This window comes from Myotis yumanensis, unplaced genomic scaffold (assembly GCF_028538775.1).
Source record: "Myotis yumanensis isolate MYYU_CA2020_CCGP unplaced genomic scaffold, mMyoYum1.0.hap1 SCAF_4, whole genome shotgun sequence".
Lineage (NCBI taxonomy): Eukaryota > Metazoa > Chordata > Mammalia > Chiroptera > Vespertilionidae > Myotis > Myotis yumanensis.
In genome coordinates, this window is record NW_027223755.1 from 71,444,915 (window position 1) to 71,470,298 (window position 25,384).

Here is a 25,384-nt window from a genome sequence, read left to right on the forward strand (position 1 = left end):
ATTGGGGAACTAAAATGGAAAGTGTATAGGGGACACGTGTGGTTTTATCAGGTGCAAGAAGGCATTGCCAAGGACTGTAAATACTAGGAGAAGGACTATTGTGTGCTGTATTAAGCATTCTATTTCAGGAGGTGACCAGAATTAGACTATATTTACATGCACATCTTCAGTTTTTAAGTGTGGTAAAATAGTGGAATTAAAGAAGATACATGGGTATTATCAATCACATTTAGTTTAAATTAGCATTAAGTTATCACAGTATCCTCAGACCATTCTTAACTGATTATCTGCAACTGATGCCAATACTTGCAGTAGACTTTGGAGGAAGAATTTTATCATTGTTCAAAATATCTTTTGCATTTATATTTAGTCTTTGGCATTTCTTTTAAAAAATCCTTATCATTATATCCAATTTGTATATAATCATATCTTTTGGGAAAGAAATTATACTGAAAATAAACACTTTCTATTATTTTGTTCGTAGATCATACATTGTCATTTTTTAGAGATTGGTCATATCACAGTGCATTACATTTTTCTCCCTATAGATCCCATGAATCGTGTGACACTTTTGTCCTTTTGTCTGGTTGACTCCTTGTCATTCTTCAGACCTTAGTTTAACCAGCACAATGTCACTCCTCCAAGGGACCTTTTATAGATAGCTATCTTCCTCTGCCATCTCTTAGGCTCTTATAATAGACTAGAGGCCCGGTGCACAAAAATTTGTGCACTCGGGGGGGGGGGGGCGGTCCCCAGCCCGGCCAGTGCCCTCTCGCAGTCTGGGACCCCTCGGGAGATAACGACCTGCTGGCTTAGGCCTGCTCCCGGGAGGCAGAGGGCAGGCCCAATCCCTAGGTGCAGCCCCTGGTCAGGCTCAGAGCAGGGCTGATTGGGGAGTTGGGGCGCCGCCCCCTGTCATGCACAGAGCAGGGCGGATCGGGAGGTTGTGGCCCTGCCCCCTGTCACACACAGAGCCGTAGGGTGATCAGGGGGTTTGGGCGCTGCCCCCTGTCACGCTGATCCCGGTGCCGGGAGGCATATTACCCTTTTACTATATAGAATAGAGGCCTGGTGCATGGGTAGGGGCCGGCTGGTTTGCCCTGAAGGGTGTCCTGGATCAGGGTGGGGGTCCCCACTGGGGTGCCTGGCCAGTCTGGGTGAGGAGCTGAGGGATGTTTTCCGGAAGCGAGTGACTGAAGCTTCCAATAGCTCCTTGTTTTCTTTTTTTTTTTTAAATTCTGGGCCAGCTTTAGCTCTGAGGCCTTGCTGCTGAAAACATCGATACAATGTTGCTAAAGCCCGGCTGAATGAAAGCCGGTTTCTGGTGTTTTGTTTATCTTCTTATTTGCAACATAGTACATAGTTTCTTAGAGTTGTAGCTCAGAGGCCGGCTAGTGAGGCGGGGAACGTTGGAGTCCGCAGCAAGCAAGCCTCATGTTCGCTTCCAGCTGCCTGGCTGCCGGCCGCCATCTTGGCTGACAGTTAATTTGCATATACTCACTGATTAGCCAATGAAAAGGGTAGCGGTCGTACGCCAATTACCATGTTTCTCTTTTATTAGTGTAGACTAGAAGCCCAGTGCACGAATTCATGCACCAGTTGGGTCCCTCGGCCTGGCCTGTGGGATCGGGCCAAAACTGGCTCTCCAACATCCCCTGAGGGGTCCCAGATTGCGAGAGGGTGCAGGCCAGGCCAAGGGACCCCACCAGTGCAAGATTAGGGGGACATGGGAGGTTGGCCATCAGGGTGGGACCATGGGAGGGCTCCAGGGCATGTCTGGCCCACCTTGCTCAGTCCCAATTGGCTGGACCCCAGTAGCAAGCTAACCTACCGGTTAGAGCATCTTCCCCCTGGTGGTCATTGCACATTATAGCAACTGGTCAACCAGTTGACTGTCTGCCCCCTAGTGGTCAGTGCACATCATAGTGAGCAGTTGAGTGGCCTTAGCATATCATTAGCATATTACAGTGGGGCCTTGACTTATGAGTGTCCCGACTAACGAGTTTTTCGAGATATGAGCTGTCTCTCAGCCAATTTTTTGCTTTGAGTTTCGAGCTAAAATTCGGGTTACGAGCCAGCTTCAGATACCCCACCACTAGTTGGCGCAGCGAACATCACAGTGAACGCCACAACATCAGCCCAGCATCACGTGTCTCACTCGTTCACTTTGAGCAGTTAGCTCTTAGTTGAAGCATCAGTGTTGTGCTCGCATTTGTGCTTGCAGTTATTTTGCAAAACTTCGTTTTTGGGTGTCCGGAATGGATTAATGGCATTTCAATTCATTGTAATGGTGAAAATTGATTTGACATACGAGTAATTTGAGTTATGAGCTCCGTCACGGAATGAATTAAACTCGTAAGTCAAGGCCCCATTGTACTCTTTGATTGGTTGAACGAATGACCAGACACTTAGCATATTAGGCTTTTATTATATAGGATTTATTATATAGGATGGGCTGTCCTGGTGTATCATCTCAATGTATAATTACATATCTGTGTAATTTATTATTACCAAATATATATCAAGACCCTACCACTCACCAGACACTGCTCTAAGTTTTGGGGAAACAGCAGTGGACAATTAGATGAGTTCCAACCCCAATGGAGTCTGTATTCCGAAGGAAGGGGAAGAAGAAAAATCAACAAATACATTCATACTATAATTATCAACAAATACATGTATAAGTATTAATAAATCTTTTAAAAACTGACAGAGGAACTGGTCACCCTTTTACCTTGTAGAAGATTATTAGAGCAGACCACGGAGAAGATATTTAATCAGTGAATGAAATAAGAAAAGGGAGTAAGGCCAGGCACTGTCTGGGGAAGAGTATTTCAAGCAAAGGGAACAATGTGTAAAGCCCTGAAGCAGGAGCCAGCTTGGGCTTTTAGGTCTAAAATGAGGCCAGATGGTTAAGCAGAGTGAGGAACTAGGAGTGGGCAGGAGTTGTGGTCAGGACAAGATCATGACTATTTGATTAATTTCACTCTTGTCTTTCAGGACTGTGATCTCCTCAAGGGTTGCACATTTGAGCAATGTGTTTTGTATTCCCAAAACAGCGCATAATCTAGCACATACCAGGTCTTCAGTAAATATTTGTTGAATTAATAAAAAAATAAAAGAAAGCATGACTGAGATGCAGGGGTTAATGCCCTTCAGATGTTTGGTTAATCACAGCAGAATAAACAAAATGGACCAGAATGTTCAGGGCCCTCCAGCATTTGATGTGGCTGAAAGGATAGGAGGTATTGCAAGAAACAAGAGAGCGAAGTGAGTTTGTGCCAGGCCCTGGAGAGCTCTTGGCACCATCAGGAAGAGCTAAGATTTTATTCAGTAGACAAGTGCAAAGTTGTTGGCATAATATAATGGGATCAGACTTTAATTTGGGGGATTAGTCTGCTTGTAATGTGAGAGATGAAATAAAGGATATACTTGGAAAGAAGGGTAATATATAAAAGGTATATTAACTTGGTAGAATCTACAGGATTTCAAATATATTTATGGCATCCAGTTTTCTGCTTAAGGACCTGGTGACAGGCCATTAGAGCAGGGAGATCATTTTCTCTGAATAGGGAGCAATATTATCATTTATTGCTTGAATTGTTACTTATATGTCTGCATGACGAGATTTAAACAAGTAGGAAAAGGACTGTGTACTATATCACTGTCATCAATTTCCTTTGGTGTGAATACTTGCACATGTAATTCTTCATTAAATATTTGTTTAGGATTTTACATATCAACACATTTTTATTAGATGCACTTTATAAGCTTGAGGAAAAGGAAAAAAATCAGGACTGTGTGATTGAAATGGTATATAATTTCCTCTCAGTTTTCCTTGGGAATAAACAGATGATTACAGTGAAAAGTGTTAGCAAAGAAAAATGAAAGGAGTTAGCTGTTATCGTTGCCATATTGTCCATGAAACAAGATGATATAAACATCTCTAAGTTCATTCAAAGCAAATCTTGAAGAAAAAAAAAGAATTAATTATCATAAAAATTGAAACCCTGATGTAGTATTCTCAGTTGTTGATGGTATGAAAAAGAGCCAAATATTTTATTTTCCTAAAGAGGGTGATTTTCATCAGCAGCCTCTATTAAAACATCACTTGATTCCCTGGACTAATCTAATATCATAATGAGCATTTAGTTCCAATTATTCTGTCTGGTTTTTAAATAAGTCCCTTCTACTCATGCCTAATATCTCTCTTCTGGGGAATTTGTCTTGATGTCTAGGTCATTTCTCCAAAATTATGTTACTGTGTTATATTTCACATAGCTATGAAATAAAAACAAGGAGCCGTGAAATTTAAATGTCCAATATTATGTGTTTTTTAACATGAAAATGTAACTAATGAGTAGATATAACATCTCTTATACCTAAAAGCACTGTATTATTTTGTCTTTCATCACATAATTAAGCAGACTATACAATACCCTGAAAATGTATTATATATATATATATATATATATATATATATATATATACACAATACTGGGCATTTGCCTGAAGCTTCCACTGGTCCTAGCAACCTCACTGGTTTTCAACACACATTAATTCAATAAATGTAAAGCCTGGCCTAACTTGTATCAGGCACTGGAGAAACAAAACCAAATTATGACATGGTTTCTGCCCTTTAGAGGTTCTTTATAAAATATATTATTTTAATATTTAACACTCATGTACTTACATTTCAAAATTGGTTGAGCATCATCTCATGTGCCAAGACTGGTTTGATTCCTAGTTAGAACACATGCCTGGGATGCAGGCTCCATGCCCAGTAGGGGGCGACCAGGAGGCAGCTGATCAATGTTTCTCATCTATCTTTCTGTCTCTCCCTCTTCCTCTCTCTCTTTTAATTCAATAAAAACATATTTAAAAATTTAATTTATCAAAATTGTCAATATTTTTAAAAACTAGGCGTAAAGACAGCCACTTAAGAATTTACAGCAGTTGAAAGTTTATACTCTGGTAAAGGGTAAAAAAAATAACCTTACATTTGTAACATTTTACTAATATTTTTAGTATCAGTTTATTTTATATCATCATTGATTCTCTACATATAAATACAGGTTTCAATATAGAATTTCTCATCACTTTGTTCGGGATATTACTTAATGCCTGATATAGCTTTGAGGGGAAATGTTCCTTTTAAAATCTTTCCCCTTTGATCAGACTTGTGCCTTGATGGCAGAAAGATAAATTTAATAACTTATCATAAAAAATATCTTTAGACACTCACTGCCACAAACTCCAGCCCCAGCCTCACCTCGAGCCTGCTGGGAGCCCCCTCTCTCACTCTCATGCACCCTCACCAGCACCCGAGGTAGCCTGTGCCTTCCCTCCTTACTGTGGAATTCTCAGGCTGTAGTGACCACCTTCTCCCAGTGGACTGTGAGCTCCTTCACTGCAGGAATTATTTTTACTCTTTTCAGTGCTCTACTTCCTAAGAAAAATATGGGCAAAATTGGTGTTCAATTTTGAATGAAGGAGTGAATGAATACTATAGTCAGAAGACAGAGGAACACCTGTCATCGAGGGTAGGGGTGAGCAGCGCAGCTGGAGGTGAACAGAAGGCTTAGCTGTTTAAAGGCCATGTGGGAGGGTGGGGGCACAGTAACCCCTGCACAGCTTTCCTCAATACTCTGCAATTTGTTGATTTTTTAAAAGTTATCTAAGAAGGATAAAAGTAAACAAGTTGCAAACTGTTCAAACCCAGAATCCCGCCATTCTCCCCTGAGTCTGGGCAAACACAAATGGCATTCCAGTGGGCGAAGGCAGCTGCCATTGTCATAACTTACTATTTTGTTTCTTATGTCTTAATAGTTCTTTTGTAGTATGTTTCATAGTTAATAGTTTAATATGCTTTAATAGTTAACAATAGCTTGGGCAGGGTAGAAAATAAAGGAGTACTTGCTATTGGTTTTAGTCATTTGGGATGTAGGCTAATGGAGAGGTTATATCTGTTGCCCCTTCTGACTGACTTGCTCATTCTTTATGGGTAAGAAACATTCTGTGACAAGTTCCTATGTAACAGGGATGAATCCAGGGCTGTACATACCCAGAGGATCCCTATGAGAATCTCCATGGTAACCTACCTGGCCCTTCTAGCCACCTGGGCAGGATCTTTGTTACCATAGTTTGTAGGAGAGCAGCAAAATGTCTTTGCCATTTTTCATATTGGTCCTCTAAACAAATTCTTCCTAATAAATAGGACAGCTGCTCATCAAACCACTAAAATCCCTCTGTGGTGCAGAACACCACTGAAGCTTCTCTTAAGCTAAATCACCAAATTGCCTTTATTGCTGAATAATCAATGTCCTGTTCTGGAAATTATTCCCGTCCTTGGTTTCTAAGACTTCACTCATAACTCCTTCCATTACTTTCCTCCTTTCTTACCTGAGTTTCTGGTTTTCTTACCAAATGTATCGCAGTCCCAAGATTTAGTGCTTGCCCCCCTTTGCTTCACACATTGTATACTTTACCAGGCTAATCGCTTGCAAGTCCATGGCTTCAAGTTCATTTATAAGCTGAGGTTTCCCAAATTGTCGTCCTCAGAAGAATACTCTAAAACATTCCAAATGTGTGTTCACCTTCCTATGATGTAGCCACAGGTGCAACATAATCCCAAAATGTCCAAGACAGAATTCAGTCTCCTCTCCAAAACCTCTGCTATGATTTTTCTTTGAAACCTCTCACCCACACCACCCTGCAGACACCCCTTTGAATAAGGCATGAGAATACCACTAAAACACTTTGAATAGTTCCTTTATATGTAAAATGAGCATGTTTGCCTTGCAGAATTGCTGTGAAGATATATAGATTTCACAACTGCTGCTTGTAAAAAAATAATCGTTAATATATTTTATGTATTTAAACAAATTTAAGATTTCAGAAGTCAATTCATGTTAAAATATGGAGACACAGAAAAGAATAAGTTGACTAGTAGAGTCTTCCATAACTTTATTTTCAATAATCATTAAGGAAACTTTAAATACATAATATGATAATATGGAGGAAGTATCTTAAAGATTAGACAAACAAGTAATAATAGTATAGAAAAACACTGAAAATAACCTACATGTCAAAAACACAAGTTTGATTGAGTAAACTATGGAATGTCTATTCAATGTCGTATTCGGCATTATTAAAAGTGGTGGGTCAGTGTTTATAATTAAACATTATCACAAAGAAATTGTGATATAAAATTACATATATTGTTTGGGTAAATTATGCAGCAAAGAGGATTACATTAAAATAAATTTTAAAATATATATTATAACTATACATGGAAGCTGAGCTAACTTTTTAAAATACTGTTTATTATCTTCTTTTATAGTTTAGGAAATCAAATCAAGCTGGTAAAGCAGCAGTCTCTGATCTAAAGAAAAAAAAAGTGTAAATATTTAAACAATATTTTGACATAGTAACAATAAAAACCTTGATTTTCCCCCAAAAATGACTTTTTTTATACAGGAGCCTGGAAGGATTTTGCATATCTAAAAAAAATGAGACACAAAAAAATAGCAAATGATTTTCCCTTCCTCATTGTCCAGTGAGGAGGCAGTTTTTAAGTTAAAATGTAATGAAACAATTAGGAAGTGATCTTAAGGGGATATTTTTCGACTGGTGGCAAGTAATATTAAGTTCCCATGGGAGCTCCTTATTTAAGCGATAAATAAAAGGGGATACTTTGAAATCAACTATGACCTTGAGCTTTGCTGGTTTTGTTTTCTCTTGGGAACTCGTGTTGACAGGTTTAAGAAGAGCATTTATTCAGACTCTACAGGAAAACTCTTTATCTGTCTGTCAAACTGAATGGTGTGTTTTTCCACATCTGGGCAGCAGTAACCTGCAGTGCAGGTGCGCAAGTGTCTTATTTTTAACACTGTTTACTCTATTTCTTCTCACTATATTCCTGTAGCAACCATATATTACTATTAAATCATTTGTTGGTGATTACCTTTGAAGCCCACATCTATTATTTGAGAATCTGATTGCAATGCTATAAGCATTTTCAGAATGAATAACTGAAGCTTTAATTTGGTGCTTATATAGCAAAGAATGCCTTAATAGCATGTGTTTAGTACACCACTTATGCTTTTCCTCTGTGTCCTCTAAGCCATTTCATTCTACAGATGCTACAGGAGCCTATTCTCTCCTATTGCTGAAATCAGAGGGGCTCCAGTAGCATATTTTGCAGATTCGCTGCTCATGCTTAAATCCTTTTGAATGCTGAAGTGCTACAATGCAAAACATCCTTTAAACTTCTTAGAAGTTAGAGAGATCCATCCAGGATGGAGAGATTTGAATTGGTGGGCCCTTTATTTTTTATAGCTCCAGAAAGCCAATGTAATTGTGAATATGGATGGTTTCTGAATTTGGACATTTCTGGATTTGCATTCAGATTCTGATAGTCTCCAGCTATGTGACCATAGGTACATTTGTAAATCTCTCTGAGCCCTTGTCTCTGCATCTACCAACATGGCAGAATAGTGCTTATTTCTTGACATAATTTTGAGGATTAAAGTGAAGTGGACATATGAAAGTATCTAGCACTGTGCATATAACCTTTATAAGAGTCTCTCCTCCACAAAAGTATAAGCTCCATGAGAGCAAGTATCTTTTGTGTTCACACATGGATGTTTGACTGAATAAATTAATGAATAAAAAGACTTATCCGAATGGATCATGTCCACAAGAAGCATAACTATAAATCAAAATAAATGGAAGTAAGTAGTAGCAAGCAGTATAATTAGATATAATTTTGATAGGCTGCCCTCATGGAAGAAATTAGAAAAATAATATGAATAGAAAATTCAAATTTCTATGCGAAATGCTCTGCCAGAGAAGCACAATACTTTAGTAGGATGTTTATATAAAACATGCTTTCTTTATTATGAGTTGTTAGATACCTTTATAAAATTTGTAACGCTGAAATATTAGTATTTAGCTGGTATCCCAAAGTTGCATGTGTCTAAATATGTATTATCAAGGCTTATGTTGCTATCAAAAGGCAAGGCTGGCCCAGCCGGTGTGGCTCAATTGGTTGAGCTTTGTCCCATACATCAGGAGGTCACCAGTTCAATTCATGGTCAGGGTACATGCCTGGGTTCCGGCTCCATCCCCAGTAGGGGGAGTCATTCGATGATTCTCATCATTGATGTTTCTATCCCTCTTTCCCTCTCCCTTACTCTCTCTGAAATCAATAAAAACATATTTTAAATATTTTTAAAAAATTTAAAGGCAAGGTTGAAATTGCAGATCATGAGCCCTATACAGTTATAGAAGAGAGTGAGTTACATTTCTTTGTCCAACACAACTCTGAGAGCAAGATTTTTAAAAAAATGCACTTGTCATGTCTGAGCTGTATATATAAAAATCAACTTCTTAGAACAGTAAATTGAAGCACAAAATTGGGACCAAAAGTAAGTAACAACTGAGAACCTATTGAGATTATCTCACCAAATTGGCATATTTTATATTGTACAGATGACATCAACCCATAAGTTTAAGCCTATCAATGGAATACTTTCTAAGACATATTTTCTGTATTCTGTTTTTGCCATAGTTGTTTCTTTGTCTCTCTTTTCATGAAGAAAAGAATTATTATAAGTTGGTAATTTAATAACATGTTTAACATATGTTTAAAGATAACATGGGTGTTTCATGTTTTCAACTTTCTAGAAATCTTGCAATTTCTATCAGTTTTGAGGAAGCAGTATTCTGCAAGTGATTTTTCAGTAAACCTCATATAAATTCTTATAAAAACTAAAAGATATTTTAAAACTTACCCTAGCAAATTTGGCTTAGTGGATAGAGCATCAGCCTGGGGACTGACGGGTCTTGGGTTTGATTCTGGTCAAGGGCACATGCCCAGGTTGCAGGCTCAACCCCCAATAGGGGGCGTGCAAGAGGCAGCTGATCAATGATTCTCTCTCATCATTGATGTTTCTCTCTCTCCCTTCCTCTCTGAAAGCAATAAAAATATATTTTAAAATAAAATCTATGTAGCAAGTGAATAAAATTGGAAATGGGGGGACTCTTGATTAACTAAATTGTTTTATGGTAAAATACATGCTCAATCAAATGGCCATATTATAATTTATAGGATTCTAGAATAATATTCAGTACTTGAAGTTTTGGTTTATTGCATGATAGCCTATTGACTAGTGATTATTACTCTCAAAATAATGGCTATATCATTGAATACTTTGGGGGCATAGATCTCCATTTTTTTAATTGAATATACTGTGTCCATTTGATCATGAGCAGAAACTGTGCCTTGATACATTTTCTTTCTCTTCTCTTCTTTTGTGAGAAGAGAAATAGTGGTCTATTCCGGGTATATTATGTAGTCATATGCTATTTGTCAAGTTTCGCCACTGTAAAGTTACAATTTTTCTCCTTGGAATTAATAACACTTCAGATTTACCTGATTTGCTATTTATGGCTTTTGTATTTTGTGCCCTGATTAAAAAGACCACTTTCATTTGAAGATTATAAATGAGTTAAGAGAGACCGTCTTCTGGAACTTTTTATGCTCATATTATTACATTAGACATTTTTATTGGAAAAGACCCAACGTTTCCTACTAATTCCACAGGTGGACAGCAAAATACTGTCTCGTCTGCCAGCCCCACGGGTCCTCTGAGGGCGGCGGGGTGGCTCCTGCACTGTGCCCTGGAGGAGGGCTGTTCCAGGCCAACCACTTGCACCAGGCGCCATCCGCCATCCTCACTTGGAAACGCCGGGAGTACCGGCACCAGGTGTTGTGCGGTTTAATAGTTCAGGTGTGACTTCTGTCTAAGTTTTAAGGCCACCTGTGTTTTGTGTTTCCAGTGCTGATGTGAAGTCCAACCGCAGGCCCCCTGCCCACCAAGAGAAGGCGCTCCGAGCATGGGTGAGAGGCCGTGTGGTATCCCCTGTGGGCACCACAGAGTTGACAGTAAAGTAGGAAAGCTCTCCCGGCCGCCGGTTCTGGATGCCCTTTTCCCTCATGGTTTTCTGTGGCATAGCCACGCTCAGGCGATGACGACGCTCTTGCTGTCTTTGGTCTTGACCCACTTCAATTCCGGCTGCTTCAACTGGTCGCTTTGTGGGCTGGAAAGCCGAAGCTGGTGCGTGTGTCGCCAGCAGGTGCAGAGGACTTGGCTGCGTTCTTCCCCGGGCTTTGCACTGCGGGGCATTGGCGCCACGTGAGGCCCGTTTGCATTACAGTTTTCATTGGTGGCTGGTGCTGACCTACAGGTGCCTGTTGCATGACGCTGTCTGGACAGGGGTGGGCTGTGCCATCTGAATCCAGGGTGGCCTGGATGGTCGCAGGAATAGGTTCCACTTTCACTTGTCGGTGATCTTCATTCTCCTGACTCTGCCTTAGCAGGGGCCACCACAGCCCCCTGCCTGGCCTGGGCCTGCCCGGTGACAGTGCACGGGTTTGCAGAGGCCAGTCCCGCCACGCTGGTGACGGACACTGCTGGATCTGGTGGACGACATGAACCCACTGCACGACAGGCTGCTGGGAGGTGGAGGTCAGGGGGCAGCGACAGTGTGGGTGATGGGCTTGATCTTCAGGGGCAGCTGCCTCCGCACATCGACTGAAAGGTGCACTCAACAAACCGCGCCTCCGCCACGACAGCCAGTGCGCTGTGAGGCACCAGGCTCAGGCTCCAGGGAACCTGCGAACCTTCCCTGGGCAGGCTCTCAGGAGGTCTGGGCACCACTGCAGTGATAAGAGGCTGGTCACCTGAGCGGTCTCAGGGGGTTCTAAAGCAAGGCACGCCCATAGGCCATCTTTTCCTGAAAGCCTGCTCTGTTCATTCGCTTTCTGAGGCAGGATCTATCCTCCAGAATGAGCCCCGGCCTGGTTCTTCCTGGGAACGTGGTACTTGGATGAAATAACGATTCAGAGAGAGATTGTGGTGAATTGAATCCCGCCAGACCTCGTCCGCAGTCCTGTACTGCGGATAATTTTTAGTGATGTGAGTATAAATTCCATTTAGGGCAGTGGTTCTCAACCTTGGCTGCACATTAGAATCACCTGGGAATCTTTTTAAAATCCTGATTTCTGGGCCACATCCTCCGGAAATTCTGTTTCTTTGTTATGGTGTGGGGCCACAACATTAGTAATAAAGAAACAGAATTTCCGGAGGATGAGGCCCAGAAATCAGGATTTTAAAAAGATTCCTAGGTGATTCTAATGTGCAGCCAAGGTTGAGAACCACTGATTAAGGGTGAGCTGTTTATCAGGAGCCATTGTAATTGCTTATACAATTAAGTGTGTATAGGAATAAGGTGGCTTTGAGTCATCCTTTCAGCTGTCTCCACCTGAAGCTTCCTTTTCATTTTCTGACTGCAAGTTGCAATCATTAATGTCAGGTGCTATCACACGGCCATTTTGTACTGAAGACCCTGCTCCCCAGGGGCTGGATGGGCAGGAGTTTGCAAGCACTGATGGTTCCCGTGGGGGAGGGCAGGGGGCTGATGAGGTGGGCCATGGTGTCTGGAATGCTGATAGTCAGGGGCAAGATGTGGGCTGCACAGCTTCACCCGGGATTCGGGCACCTCCTGCCTCTCCCTCTTCTCCATGGATGGCAGTGAACTTTTTCTTGATGTTCGTGCCAGGAGCATGAAAATCTCCAGATGGCACCATGAGAGGAAGCTGGAGTGGGCCAGGCTGTCCAAGCCTTGCGAGGAGTGGCGGCCAGCGGACACCGAGCGCTTCTTCATCAGGTACTGGAACGCTCTGGCCTGCCGCTGCCTGGGGCCTGCATGGGTCAGTGCCTCCAAGGAGCTGAGGCCCAGCCAAGCTGCAGGCCATGAGAAATAGTGGTGGCCAGATTTTAAGATTTAACATCATTCTATTACTTTTAATAATTTGTATTTAGCTTTGTTCATTCTTTTCTAAAAGTAGTTGTTCTTCTGTTAAATTATATTACTTTTTGGTTCCTTTGCACCATTTCCATATAGTGTTCTGTACAGAAATATGTTGATGAACATGGTTTTCCCCTGGCCCAGGCAACCATGACTATGATTGACCCTGGCGTGAAGATAGTGTTAGTGAGGTACATGCGGTCTGCTCCAAGCCCTAGTCCTCTTCAGGTTAGGTTTGATTTGAACCGGGGCATATCTCTCCTCTGAAGTTATAATTGACTTTCTATAATGCACCCTCCAGGCTCTGAGGCAAATAAGAAATTTGGAGTCACAACAGGCATTCAGTAATACTGGTTGGTGAGGCATATCAAAATAGGACTTCTTGAGCCAACTGGGAGCCAAGTCTAGAACCTCCCAATTTTGTTGACTGTTTTTCCTTAACTCCTTACTACTTACCTGTGAATAATTTCTTTCAAATGAACCAATGGATTAGTGGTTTGCAACCTTCATTGTGTATTAGAGTTACCTGGGATTTAACAAAAAACACAAAAAACAATAGCTGTCCAGGTCCTAGTGCCAGAAATTTGGTTTCAATTTGTCTGGCGTGGGACTCTGATAGTGATAGTTTTCAAAAGCTCCTGGAGGTGCTTAATTTGCAGCCAGAGTTGAAAGCCATTGTAAAAGAGAATAAATCAAAACCCATATTCAGGAGTGACAGTAAGAGAATACTGGCTTAACACTACTACAATTCAGGATAAATTAAAGTAAATTATTTCCGTTTCACTTGGAGCCACAGGAAAAATTATTTTGAGTTAAACTATTGTCCAGTGTAGCTATTGAATAAACGCACATTTCTTCTGGGGAATAAAAATAATCTTTTCTTTGAAATTTGGTTGAAAACTATTAAAATCTTACCTTTACAGTCAGCTCGATTTGAAGTAATTTACTCTATCAGTAATTTACTCCTCATTGACTCTTGAAGAGACAGCTTGCTTTCAGATTTACTTGAAATTTGCAATCGTTATGGAGAAAAAGAGTTCAAAGTTAACTGTATATTGAAAATCCAAAATATTTTTTTTAAATCCAAAACACATACAGATTTATGCTCACAGATTGGCCATACGTGTGGCTCTAGGGAGATGTCTATAGTTTAAATTTACCACTTAACCTACTGTGTTACTTGGAAGGCTATCTTAGGCATGCTCTATGCATTCATTTTTTTTTAATTAATCTGATTGGTAAATTAAGTATTCCAGCCTTTTTCTCTGTTGAGAACCAATGCCACTTAGTAGACTAGAGCAAAATATGTAAACTGAAAATTTAGTCAGATTCTATCTCATATGGATAGCTTTATCTCTTAGGAAATACTCCAGTCCTGGTAGACCTGATCAGATGAATGATTCTCAAAATGTTGTAAGATGGGGAGAGGAGCAGTATCACAAGTTATCTACGAAAGCTGCCCTATTGGCCACCCATACCCACAATAGATGCCTGTAGATACACAATCTGATATTAAATTGATAGGTATTACTTAGCCAAGAAATAGAGCAACAGGTACAGGTAGAATCAGGTGCTTCTTGGAATCCAGGAATTTATTCTGTTTTACAAAAAGGAAGGAAATAAGGAAAAAAGGGAGGAAGGAAAGATGGAAAGAATCATTTAGTTTATCAAACATTCCTAAAATGATATTTGTAATTCATGTTCCTCCATGGATAATTGGGGTTTACAAAAATATAGATATTATATATAGAAATGAAAAAAATCTTTTATACTATTTACCACATTCTAAGAATTACTTTTATAGAAATATAAAAATTTTTTTAAAAAATTAAATTAAAAAAATTCTCATCAGTTGCTATCATATGTTTTCAGTATTTTATCCAATAATTCAAAAATGAAAATGATCACCACACTATCAAATTTCTATGTGGGATAACCTTGGTAAATATGTTATCAGATGAGTAAGCTTTTAGGATAGAGGGAATCATCAAATGCCAATCAATAATGTTTGCCCTAAGAAAGCAACATGTTTAAATAGAAAAATATGTTGTTTCTTTCACATTTTTTATCAATGATGTAAGTTTTATATGTTCAGACTGGAGTGAAGCTGACACTTTTAAAACAGCCAAGATTCGAGTCTCTAGGGACTCAGACGGGAGAAGCGGGATTGTCCGGCCTCAGCTGGAATGTGAGGGCAGCTTTCTCTCCGAGGTTTGCAGCGGTTGCCGGGGTTCTGAGAAGCAGAGCCTCTGGGAACGGGACTGAGAGCAGCCATAACTGCTCCCTCCACCTGCCCTGTTGATCCCGCCCCGCCCACGCCCTGCCGCAGAGCCATTTGCCGGATCGCCTCAGGCAAAGGCTAGATTAGCACCTCCCCAGAGGACGAAGTTTTCCCACAGCTGATTCTCACAGCCAGTTGGCCTGGTGGTCAAATCCCTCTAGTATTAACTACAACAATCAAGGCTTAACTAGAACAAGACTGCGCACAAAGACCACAAGGGGGTGCATCAAGAAAGCATAAAAAATGCGGAGACAAAAAAAACATGACAGAAATGGAAGATATAGAGCTAAAAAACGCAATTTTGAGGGCTTGCAATAATGTGCTACAAGCTGCCAATAAACTTGATGAGAGCCTCACGAAAACTAATGAGACCCTCGATGCTATGATAAAGAAACAACTAGAAATTAAGCATACACTGACTGAAATAAAGAATATTATACCCAATAGCAGACCAGAGGAGTGCAAGAATCAAGCCAAAGATTTGAAATGTGAAGAAGCTAAAAACACCCAACTGGAAAAGCAAAATGAAAAAAGAATCCGAAAATACGAAGATAGTGTAAGGAGCCTCTGGGACAGCTTCAAGTGTACAAACATCAGAATTATTGGGGTGCCAGAAGATGAGAGACAGCAAGATATTGAAGACCTATTTGAAGAAATAATGGCAGAAAACTTCCCCCACCTGGTGAAAGAAATGGACTTACAGGTCCAAGAAGCGCAGAGAACCCCAAACAAAAGGAATCCAAAGAGGACCACACCAAGACACATCATAATTAAAATGCCAAGAGCAAAAGACAAAGAGAGAATCTTAAAAGCAGCAAGAGAAAGAGACTCAATTACCTACAAGGGAATACCCATACGACTGTCAGCTGATTTCTCAACAGAAACTTTGCAGGCCAGAAGGGAATGGCAAGAAATATTCAAAGTGCTGAATACCAAGAACCTACAACCAAGAGTACTTTATCCAGCAAAGCTATCATTCAGAATTGAAGGTCAGATAAAGAGCTTCACAGATAAGGAAAAGCTAAAGGAGTTCATCACCACTAAACCAGTATTATACAAAATGCTGAAAGGTATCCTTTAAGAAGAGGAAGAAGAAAAAGGTAAAGATACAAATAGTGAACAACAAACATGCATCTATCAACAAGTGAATCTAAGAATCAAGTGAATAAATAATCTGATGTACAGAATGAACTGGTGATTATAATGAATCAGGGACATAGAAAGGGAATGGACTGACTATTGTTGGGGGGGAAAGGGGAATGGGAGATGCGGGAAGAGACTGGACAAAAATCGTGCACCTATGGATGAGGACAGTGGGTGGGGAGTGAGGGCGGAGGGTGGGGCGGGAACTGGGAGGAGGGGAGTTGGGGGGGGGGGAAGAGGAACAAATGTAATCTGAACAATAAAGATTTAATAAAAAATAAATGAAACAGCCAAGATTGAATAATATTAACTTCCTTGGGCCAAATACTGGTGATTCTCTCCCAAGAAGATATTTGTCTCAGTTTTGAAAAACTAATGCTGAAGTATCAGATATTTCCCTTACAGCATTTTTCCTTCCATGTAAAATTCATTCTTTCATGCATTCATTCACTGTCCTAACATTTTATGTGTGTCTATATGTACCAGAAATTGTAGTAGTGAGCTAAAAACTGTCAATGTGATGAATACAGAATAGTGAGAGAAATAAAGACACAAACATTTAATTCAAAACTTTAATAATGCTATGAGAGAAGAATATGTTATTATGAAAATTTGGAAGACATCTAAGGTGGTAATCTAGACAAGTTTATATGAGTGAGTGATATTTGAGCTCAGAATTAAAGAGGCATTTATTTAAAAGTTAGCATGTCACTCAGATAAATGGGATGGGATAAATGTTTGAAGTAGAAGGGAACATGCATGAGGCTGGTGGGCTGAGAGCAGGGAAAGAAGTACTAATGACTATGAAAGAATGTGCAGCAATATGGAAATGCCAGAAGGAAAACTTTTATTAAAGGGAAATGATAGAAATGGAACCAGAGAGTGTCATTTTGTTGTCAGCATTGCATAAATTTTATTTTATAACTTTCAGCTTAAATAATTTTTATTTATCCTTATTTTTATAAGTCTCATATTTCTGTTGTGTTTTCCAAGTGGCAGTAGTATGCAAAAGCCTAAGCCACATGGGTTAAGTAGTAAGATTTAACTATAGATACATGTAACAACATTTTTCTCTTTGAAAACATTTAGGATACATTTTTTATGCATTATAGCTAAATCATTGTTAAATGAATTTTCACAGAAAATATTAGAGAAATACTAAATATTTAAATTTGAAATTTCATATGATTGTCATAATATAAAGAATTTATATTGCCATAATATAAAGAATTCTATTTTACCATTAAAACATACTTTTATTTTTACATATTACATGACTCATCTTGTTTCTAGTACAGTGGGGACTTGACTTATGAGTGTCCCGACTAATGAGTTTTTCGAGATATGAGCCGTCTCTCAGCCGATTTTTTGCTTTGAGTTGCAAGCTAAAATTCGGGTTACGAGCCAGCTTCAGATACCCCACTGCTAGTTGGCTCAGTGAACGTCACAGTGAACGCCACAACATCAGCCCAGCATCACATGTCTCACTCATTCACTTTTTGATTTGACATACGAGTAATTTGAGTTACGAGCTCCGTCACAGAACGAATTAAACTTGTAAGTCAAGGCCCCACTGTACTCGAAAAACAAGTGTTCTAAGAGTTTGTATTAGTTTGTGATTTAGTTTTGAAAATCTCTTTCCGCACTACCTCATCATAATGCTAAAACTGAAAACACACCCTGTGATGTCTATCTTTTATAATTTATAGTCTCCAGGATTAACAATTTTTTCAACCAATTATGAACTTACTGAAGAAAAACCAATGTTTGCAAGACTTTTTAAAAAAAATCCTCACTAATTGATTTTAGGAAGAGAACAAGGGAGAGGAAGAGAGAGAGACAAACATCAGTGTGAGAGAGGAACAGCCATAAGTTGCATCCTGTACACACCCCAATCATGGATCAAACCTGCAACCTGGTATGTGCCCTAACCAGGAATCCAACTCCCAGCCTTTCAGGGTATAGGAGGACTGAGCCGCATCGGCCAGGGCAAAAAACCAATGTTTGGAATTACAGAGTTTGAAAGGCAAAATCCTGAGGCTTTTTTAAAAATTCTATTAATATTCTTCTATACAGTTTATTGAATGGTGTACTCTCCTACTAAGGTGTTTTTGGTTTTCAACTTTAGGTCTGAAAAGTTTCATGAAGGATTAATGAACACATATTCACTGGACACTTTCTTTTAAATCATCCTGGTGTTAAGTGGTGGAAAAGAAGTATCATATATCATGATTTCTCCCCTCCATTAATTTACAATCTAACTAGGAAAGTACACTTAAAGATTTTAGGATTACAGATAATTAAAGGCCAACTGAAATATGAGTGAAGTCCTGAGGTACAGAGTTGAGAATCAGCAGGGAGTGTGTGGGCCTGGGACCACTGCCCTGACTAAAGGAAGATGCATATTGAAAAGCCTTATGAAATAAGGTTGGTCAGAGAAGGGTCAGATTATAAGAAAGTGACGATGCTATTTGGGACCTGCAGAGTGTGGTGTTAGGCAGATTAGAGATTTTAGACAAGGCTGACTGACAGGAAAGTGAGATAGGAAGAGAAGCAGTTTCAGAAATGAAAGGCATAGTATATGCCAGGGCTGACAAGTATATATAAAGCAGTGGTAGCCCATTATATACTACTAGAGGCCCGGTGCCCGGTGCTGGTGCATGAAAATTCGTGCACTGGGGGCGGGGGGGGGGGGATTCCTCGGCCCAGCCTGCCCCATCTCACAGTTCAGGAGCCCTCAGGGGATATCCTACTGATGGCTTAGGCTCCTGTGCCTAAGCTGCAGTCTGGCCTCCCTCTGCGGGAGGTGAACTAGCTGATCAGGGGAAGGCACCACCCCCATCAACCTGCTGCTGCTGCCACTGCCAGCTGTGGCAACGGTGAGGCCTGAGCTCCGGGCCTTGCAGCTGCTGTGGCTTTGTCTGGATGGATGTCTGGAAGACTTCTGCCCTAATTAGCATATTACCCTTTTATTAGTATAGATAGCAGCTAAGAGATACACTCACATCGGAGCTTTGAAAGGACGCTTTTTGTAGTATTTATTAATTTAGGGTCTAAAATTGGACTATCTGAGTTTAAATTCTGGCTCCAGCACTTATTAGCTGTGTGATATTAGACAAGCCCTATTTAAACTCTGTCTTTGTATTAATCAGTTACTATGTGTAAACAATTATAACAATGCCTGGAATATAATAAAGCCTATATAAATAGTACCTACTATTTCTTAAGCTAGCAGCAGTGTCTAAGTAAATAGATATAAATGTATTTAAGGAAGAACAAAAGCAGATGAAATACTGCATCTTTTATTTAAGGGAAGTGATAGTAATGGAATCAGAGAGTGGGAAAAAGAAAACATGACTATCTAAAGTAATAACCTTGAGTTTAAATATTGTGGGTGATAGCAATCACATGATTTGACAACTAAATTTTGCTCCAATTTAGTAACATGGACAAATGACTTCCATGTGCACTTTACCCATAAAAGATGTGGAACTAGTTTTTAAAGTTTCTTCTAGTTCTTATTTTTGAGGTTTGTTGATGATGGGAACTCATAAGAGTACTTATCTCCTAGGCTTAAAAAATTCTATTCTCTGAGTATCGAGGAAACATCTCAATGACAGATTCTGGGGAATTGGTAAATATTGGAAGCGTTAAAATGGACAGTGTTATTCTTGCAATCTAATGGAAGGTGGAATCCACAAACTCATCAGTATGCTTGAGATCACTTGCATCAAAGGTATAAGAAATATTATAAAATGGATGATTTATGGAATTAAAGAAAATAGAAAAGGAAGCAGTGATCACGAGAGCCTAGAAAAAGCTAAAAAAAAAATCATGTCTATTTCAGCTCTTTTCTTGGGCACTGTCAGGGGGATACAGACTCGGGCATTTTTACAAAGTTTCTCCAAATTCTTTGTAGAAAAGTATAGAAAGGTTACATGGGCTACTAGGTGAATCAGTAACTGGTTGAAATTGTTTGAAGTTACTTTCAAATATTTGATATGGAAAAGGGAGAATTATTGATTCAAAGAGCTCTGTGGGATGGAATTCAAAGTGGAAGTTGAGAGCCATATGGTGGAAAAATTGCTGAATTAAGAGAAATATGTTTAACAGAATTGTCTAACAATGATGTAGGTAACTTTAGGGGGTCATGGGTTCCCAGTACTGATTATGTTAAAAGGAAATGGACACCCAGTGTCAGGGAACCACAGAGAGTGTGGCATGGGTATTTATTGGTTTTGTCTGCGCGGCATGCTTTCCCCCCATGAACTTACATAGTAATAATGCTTTGCTATGAGGATTTAACTTGTCTTCATTGGAGAAGGTCTAAAAGTGACTATTAATGAATATTCTTTTCTCTCTTGGCCAAGATGGCAACTTGATGCAAGTCAATCAGAATCTCTCTAGAATTTGAACTGTCAAGGTGGGAGCTTATTCATCCTTTAGGACAAACACATAGAAACAGCCCATTAGTTCCCACACCTGGATTTTCAGAATTGCTCTAGTTTCTGTCCTTTCCAGGAAGTGGCTTTTCAGTGTTTATCTCACTTTTCTAATCAACTCATAATATTACAAATCTATGAAGATTTGCTTTCTGTTGTTTACAACCACAGAACACTGGTTAATACATATGTCAAGATGCACATTGGTGATTGAACTAAACCTGCTTTAATTCTCTAATTGAGAAAAAAACTTTTTGTATCTTTTTAATAGGAAAAACGTTAGAAAAGTAGGGGAATTAGAAAAAAATTGACTGGTTGAAAAATCCTAGCTATATTTTCTTATGCTTGTGAATTTTTATGAAATTAGTTGTAATTACCTGTTTATTTATTTAAAACATTCTCTTTGGTCCCAATGTCCTACAATTGTTCTGGATTAGATCTGTGACATACTGATCTATAAATGATCAAAGGACCTAGCAAAGTAATTTCATGAAATCTGACATTATCTCCATCACTGTCAGCTTCAACAAATGAGTGGTCACATTTCAACTGCAAGCCAGGGGGACCCTGTCACTCACTCTTCTCTGGAATAGAGTGAAGAATTCCCTGACTGGAAGCTCTCATTGTCAGATCCACAAAATGCTGTCTTCATGTATTTAAATATGTCATCTGGATGATTATTGGACATATGCAAATGCAGTGGACTACAGATAAGAAATCTGAAACAATTCCCTCAGGTTTGGTTCTTTTTAAAGAAAATGTTCTTAATATGTTCTTTCTGGCCTCTGCTTGGCTAAACCACACTCCATGATTGACCATGGGTGTTTTAAATCCTCAATTACCTGACCTCACACATTTGTATCTTTCCTATTTTCTCGGAATCATCTTGGCTCCTGCCAATTCTGTCCTTTATGCTTTCTCTATTTTTGAGTCTGCCATTTCTTAGCTGTGTTGATTGGACAAGTTTCTGTACTTTTTGATTTTTTTTTGTTTCTATACTTCTTAGACACTCTGTTTTATCAGAGTTGTTTGGCTTACTCTAAGGCCTTAACCAGTTAACCACCACGATATTTTGAATTTAATTTAAAAAGGTTCGCCACTTGTATCTATAGACACTTATGGCGTACAAATGGTTAAATGAGATATGACAGATAGCAAAGCACTATCTTCAGCAAATATGAGTTATTGAATTTGTATTAGTATTGTCATTGATTTTATTTTAAAACAGAAAACAAAACAAAAATAGAATTAAATCTTCAGGCCTGGCCAGTGTTGCTCAGTGGTTGAGCGTCGACCTATGAACTAAGAGGTCATGGGTGGGTTTCAGTTAGGGCACATGCCTGGATTATGGACTCCATCCCCAGAAGTGGGCATGCAGGAGGCAGCCAATCAATGATTCTCATCATTGATATTTCTATCTCTCCCTCTCCTTTCCTCTCTGAAATCAATAATAATAAAAAATAATGCTAAGAAAAATCATCATGATAGGGGGCTATAAAGGGATATCTTTGTCTGTGTTGAGCTAATTTTCTGTTTCCTTATTTACTGCACAATCTATAATAATAAAATTATAATATGCTAATTAGACAGGAAGTCCTTCTGGACAAAGCCCAGGCTGCCTGGTCCCGGGTGCCTGCTGGCGGCCGGAGAGAAGCCCGGGTCCCGGTGCCAGAGGGAAGCCGGTGCCGGCAGTCCGGGAAGGAAGGCCTACTCTTGCACGAATGCCGTGCATTGGGCCTCTAGTTCACAATAAACCCCTCTCAACTAAATCATTCTAAGCATGTATCTTTCTCACAACTACAACAGCTGAAGGGAAATTATTAATACCAGGAATTAAGCCCAGCCGGTGTGGGTCAGTGATTGAGCATTCACCCATGAACTAAGGAGGTCACAGATCAATTCCTGGTCAGGGTACATGCCTGGGTTTCAGGCTTGATCCCCAGTAGGGGGTGTGCATGAGGCAGCTGATAGATGATTCTCATCACTGATGTTTCTGTCTCTCACTCTCGCCTCCTCTCTCTGAAATCAATAAAAAATGTATTTTTTAAGAAGGAAGTTTTTTAAAATACCAGGAATTAATCATCTGGTTTTATATGAAATCAGTACAATTTCAACTTGGTCTCAGTTCATTACAATTAAAAAATGTCTTGGATAGAAAAAGAAGGCCATGGGTGAAATTTGGACCCACTAGCTCTTTTCTTTTGCTGTATGTATGGTACAAAAGAAGTAATAGGCTTGGAATGAATAACTGAAGCCTTTTAATTTATGTTGTGGTTTTTATCATATGAATTATCATGAAAACTCCATTGACATGAGTATTCTTAAAATATAAGATTACGATATTTCTCATTTAAGATTAAATAATAAAGTCATAATTGTAGAATACCAGAAAAATTGAGATCATAGGTTCAGGGAGTTGGTGGTATGTAACTAATTGCAAATATAAGCCTCTTACAGTTTTTATTTTGAGAAATTTTAATAAATCATATACATAACATGAAAATTATATTTCTAACCTCTGGATTTCAATAGGAAAAAACCTATAATTTTCATCATAATCATTCGGTGAAGCTTTGACAATAGTATTAGAGTAAAAATTTATCATTAACCTAAGATTTGCTAGATAAATAGAAGGAGGGTAATTAATACAAACTTAGAACTATATTTTAATATTGCTACTTTGTTGATAATTTCATTAACTCCATTAATGTTATTGTAATGTAGTTAATGCATAATTACAATGCATACTGTTTGTAATTATGTATAGAGGTAAATAACTTATTTGGAATCAAATTTGACATAAAAAATGGAAATGGTTTATATTCATTATGAAATCTGTTAAGTAAATTTTTCTACAATCTGAAATTATGGTATTTTATATGAATACTAGAGGCCCGGTGCACAAAAATTTGTGCACTCGGGGGTAGGGAGTCCCTCAGCCCGGCCTGTGCCCTTTCGCAGTCTGGGACCCCTCAGGGGATGACCACCTGCTGGCTTAGGCCTGCTCCCCAGGGGATTGGACCTAAGATGGCAATCAGACATCTCTCTGGCAGCCTGGCAGCCCTCGGAGGATGTCCACTTGCCAGCAGACATCCTTAGCGCTGCTGAGGAGGCAGGAGAGGCTCCCACCACCACTGCTATACTGGCAGCCGTCAGCATGGCTTGTGGCTGAGCAGAGCTCCCCGCTGTGAGAGTGCACTGACCACCAGAGGGCAGCTCCTGCATTGAGCATCTGCCCCCTGGTGGTCAGTGTGTGTCATAGTGACCAGTCAGTCCCAGTCTTTCTGCTGTTAGGGTCAGTTTGCATATTACCCTTTTACTATATAGGATTGAGGCCTGGTGCATGGGAGGGGGCCGGCTGGTTTGCTCTGAAGGGTGTCCAGGATCAGGGTGGGGGTCCTGCTTGGGTGCCTGGCCAGCCTGGGTGAGGGGCTGATGGCTGTTTGCAGCTGGTCACACCCCCTTCAGGGGGGGTCCCCACTGGGGTGCCTGGTCAGCCTGGATGATGGGCTGATGGTTGTTTGCAGCTGGTCACACCCCTTTCGTGGGGGGGGTCCCCACTGGGGTGCCTGGCCAGCCTGGATGATGAGCTGATGGCTGTTTGCAGCTGGCCACAACCCCTTCAGGGTGGGGGTCCCCACTTGGGTGCCTGGCCAGTCTGGGTGAGGGGCTGAGGGCCGTTTTCAGGCTGGCGGGTGACTGAAGCTCCCAGCCTTTTTTTTTTTTTTCTGGGATTTATTTACCTTCTATAGCTGTCACTGGAGCTGAGAGCCAGCTCCAGCTCTGAGGCCGCAGCTGGCTGAAAGCAGGTATCTGGGTTTGTTTAGCTTCTATAATTGAAACTCTGTTACTATCACTGGCACTCTAAGCTCTGAGCCCGCTGCCGGCTGAAAGCAGGTTTCTGGAGTTTGTTTAGCTTCTATAATTGCAACATTGTTGCATCCAGAGCTCGGAGCTCAGAGCTGAGCGCGGCAGGCGAGGAACCTTGGCTTCCTCCATCACTGGAGCAAGCAAGCCTCCTGTTCGCTTCAGCTGTGTGGCTGCCGGCCGCCATCTTTGTTTGCAGTTAATTTGCATATCCTGCTGATTAGCCAATGGGAAGGGTAGCGAAGTTACGGTTAATTACCATGTTTCTCTATTATTAGATAGGATTGGTTTTCATAATAAGTAAAAATAATAAGAGTAAATAATTATTGAGGCTTACTATTTCTGGCTTTGTGCCGCATGTATCATGTTCAGTGTTCTTTGTTTCTATTATTTACCAGCTTTTATCTACTATCTTTTCTAGGAATTAGGAGTTATTTTTATCCAATGTAGAGCATGAAAAATGATACAGATATGGTAACTTTGTTTTATTTAGTCTAAATAATATATTTTATAGTGATATAACTTTGTGGGGGCTAAAAAAATATTAGTATTTTTTCTCCCATCTTCTGACTGGGCCAATAATCAAATTAACAGAGACAGGTTAACAGTAGAAAATCAGTTTTAATACATGTGCATGGGGAATTTACATAGGCATAAAAATTCCAAAGACTGTGAGGCCAAATTGGGTATATAAGACATTTTTGGACAAAGGGAATAGGTGGGGAACAGGGTATTAGATTTCTTAGGTGGGAATGGGAGATTTACAGGTGTTTGA

At 39.9% G+C, this 25,384-nt stretch overlaps 1 protein-coding gene and 1 pseudogene across 4 annotated transcripts in view; one reads left to right on the top strand and one right to left on the bottom strand.

Moving 5' to 3' along the window:
• The window catches only part of PRR16 (proline rich 16), a 240,338-nt gene that overhangs the window by 183,932 nt on the left and 31,022 nt on the right, over nucleotides 1-25,384 (top strand). The gene's annotated exons all lie outside the window — the stretch shown is intronic.
• Nucleotides 10,810-12,823, bottom strand: LOC139009446 (forkhead box protein K2 pseudogene; annotated as a pseudogene).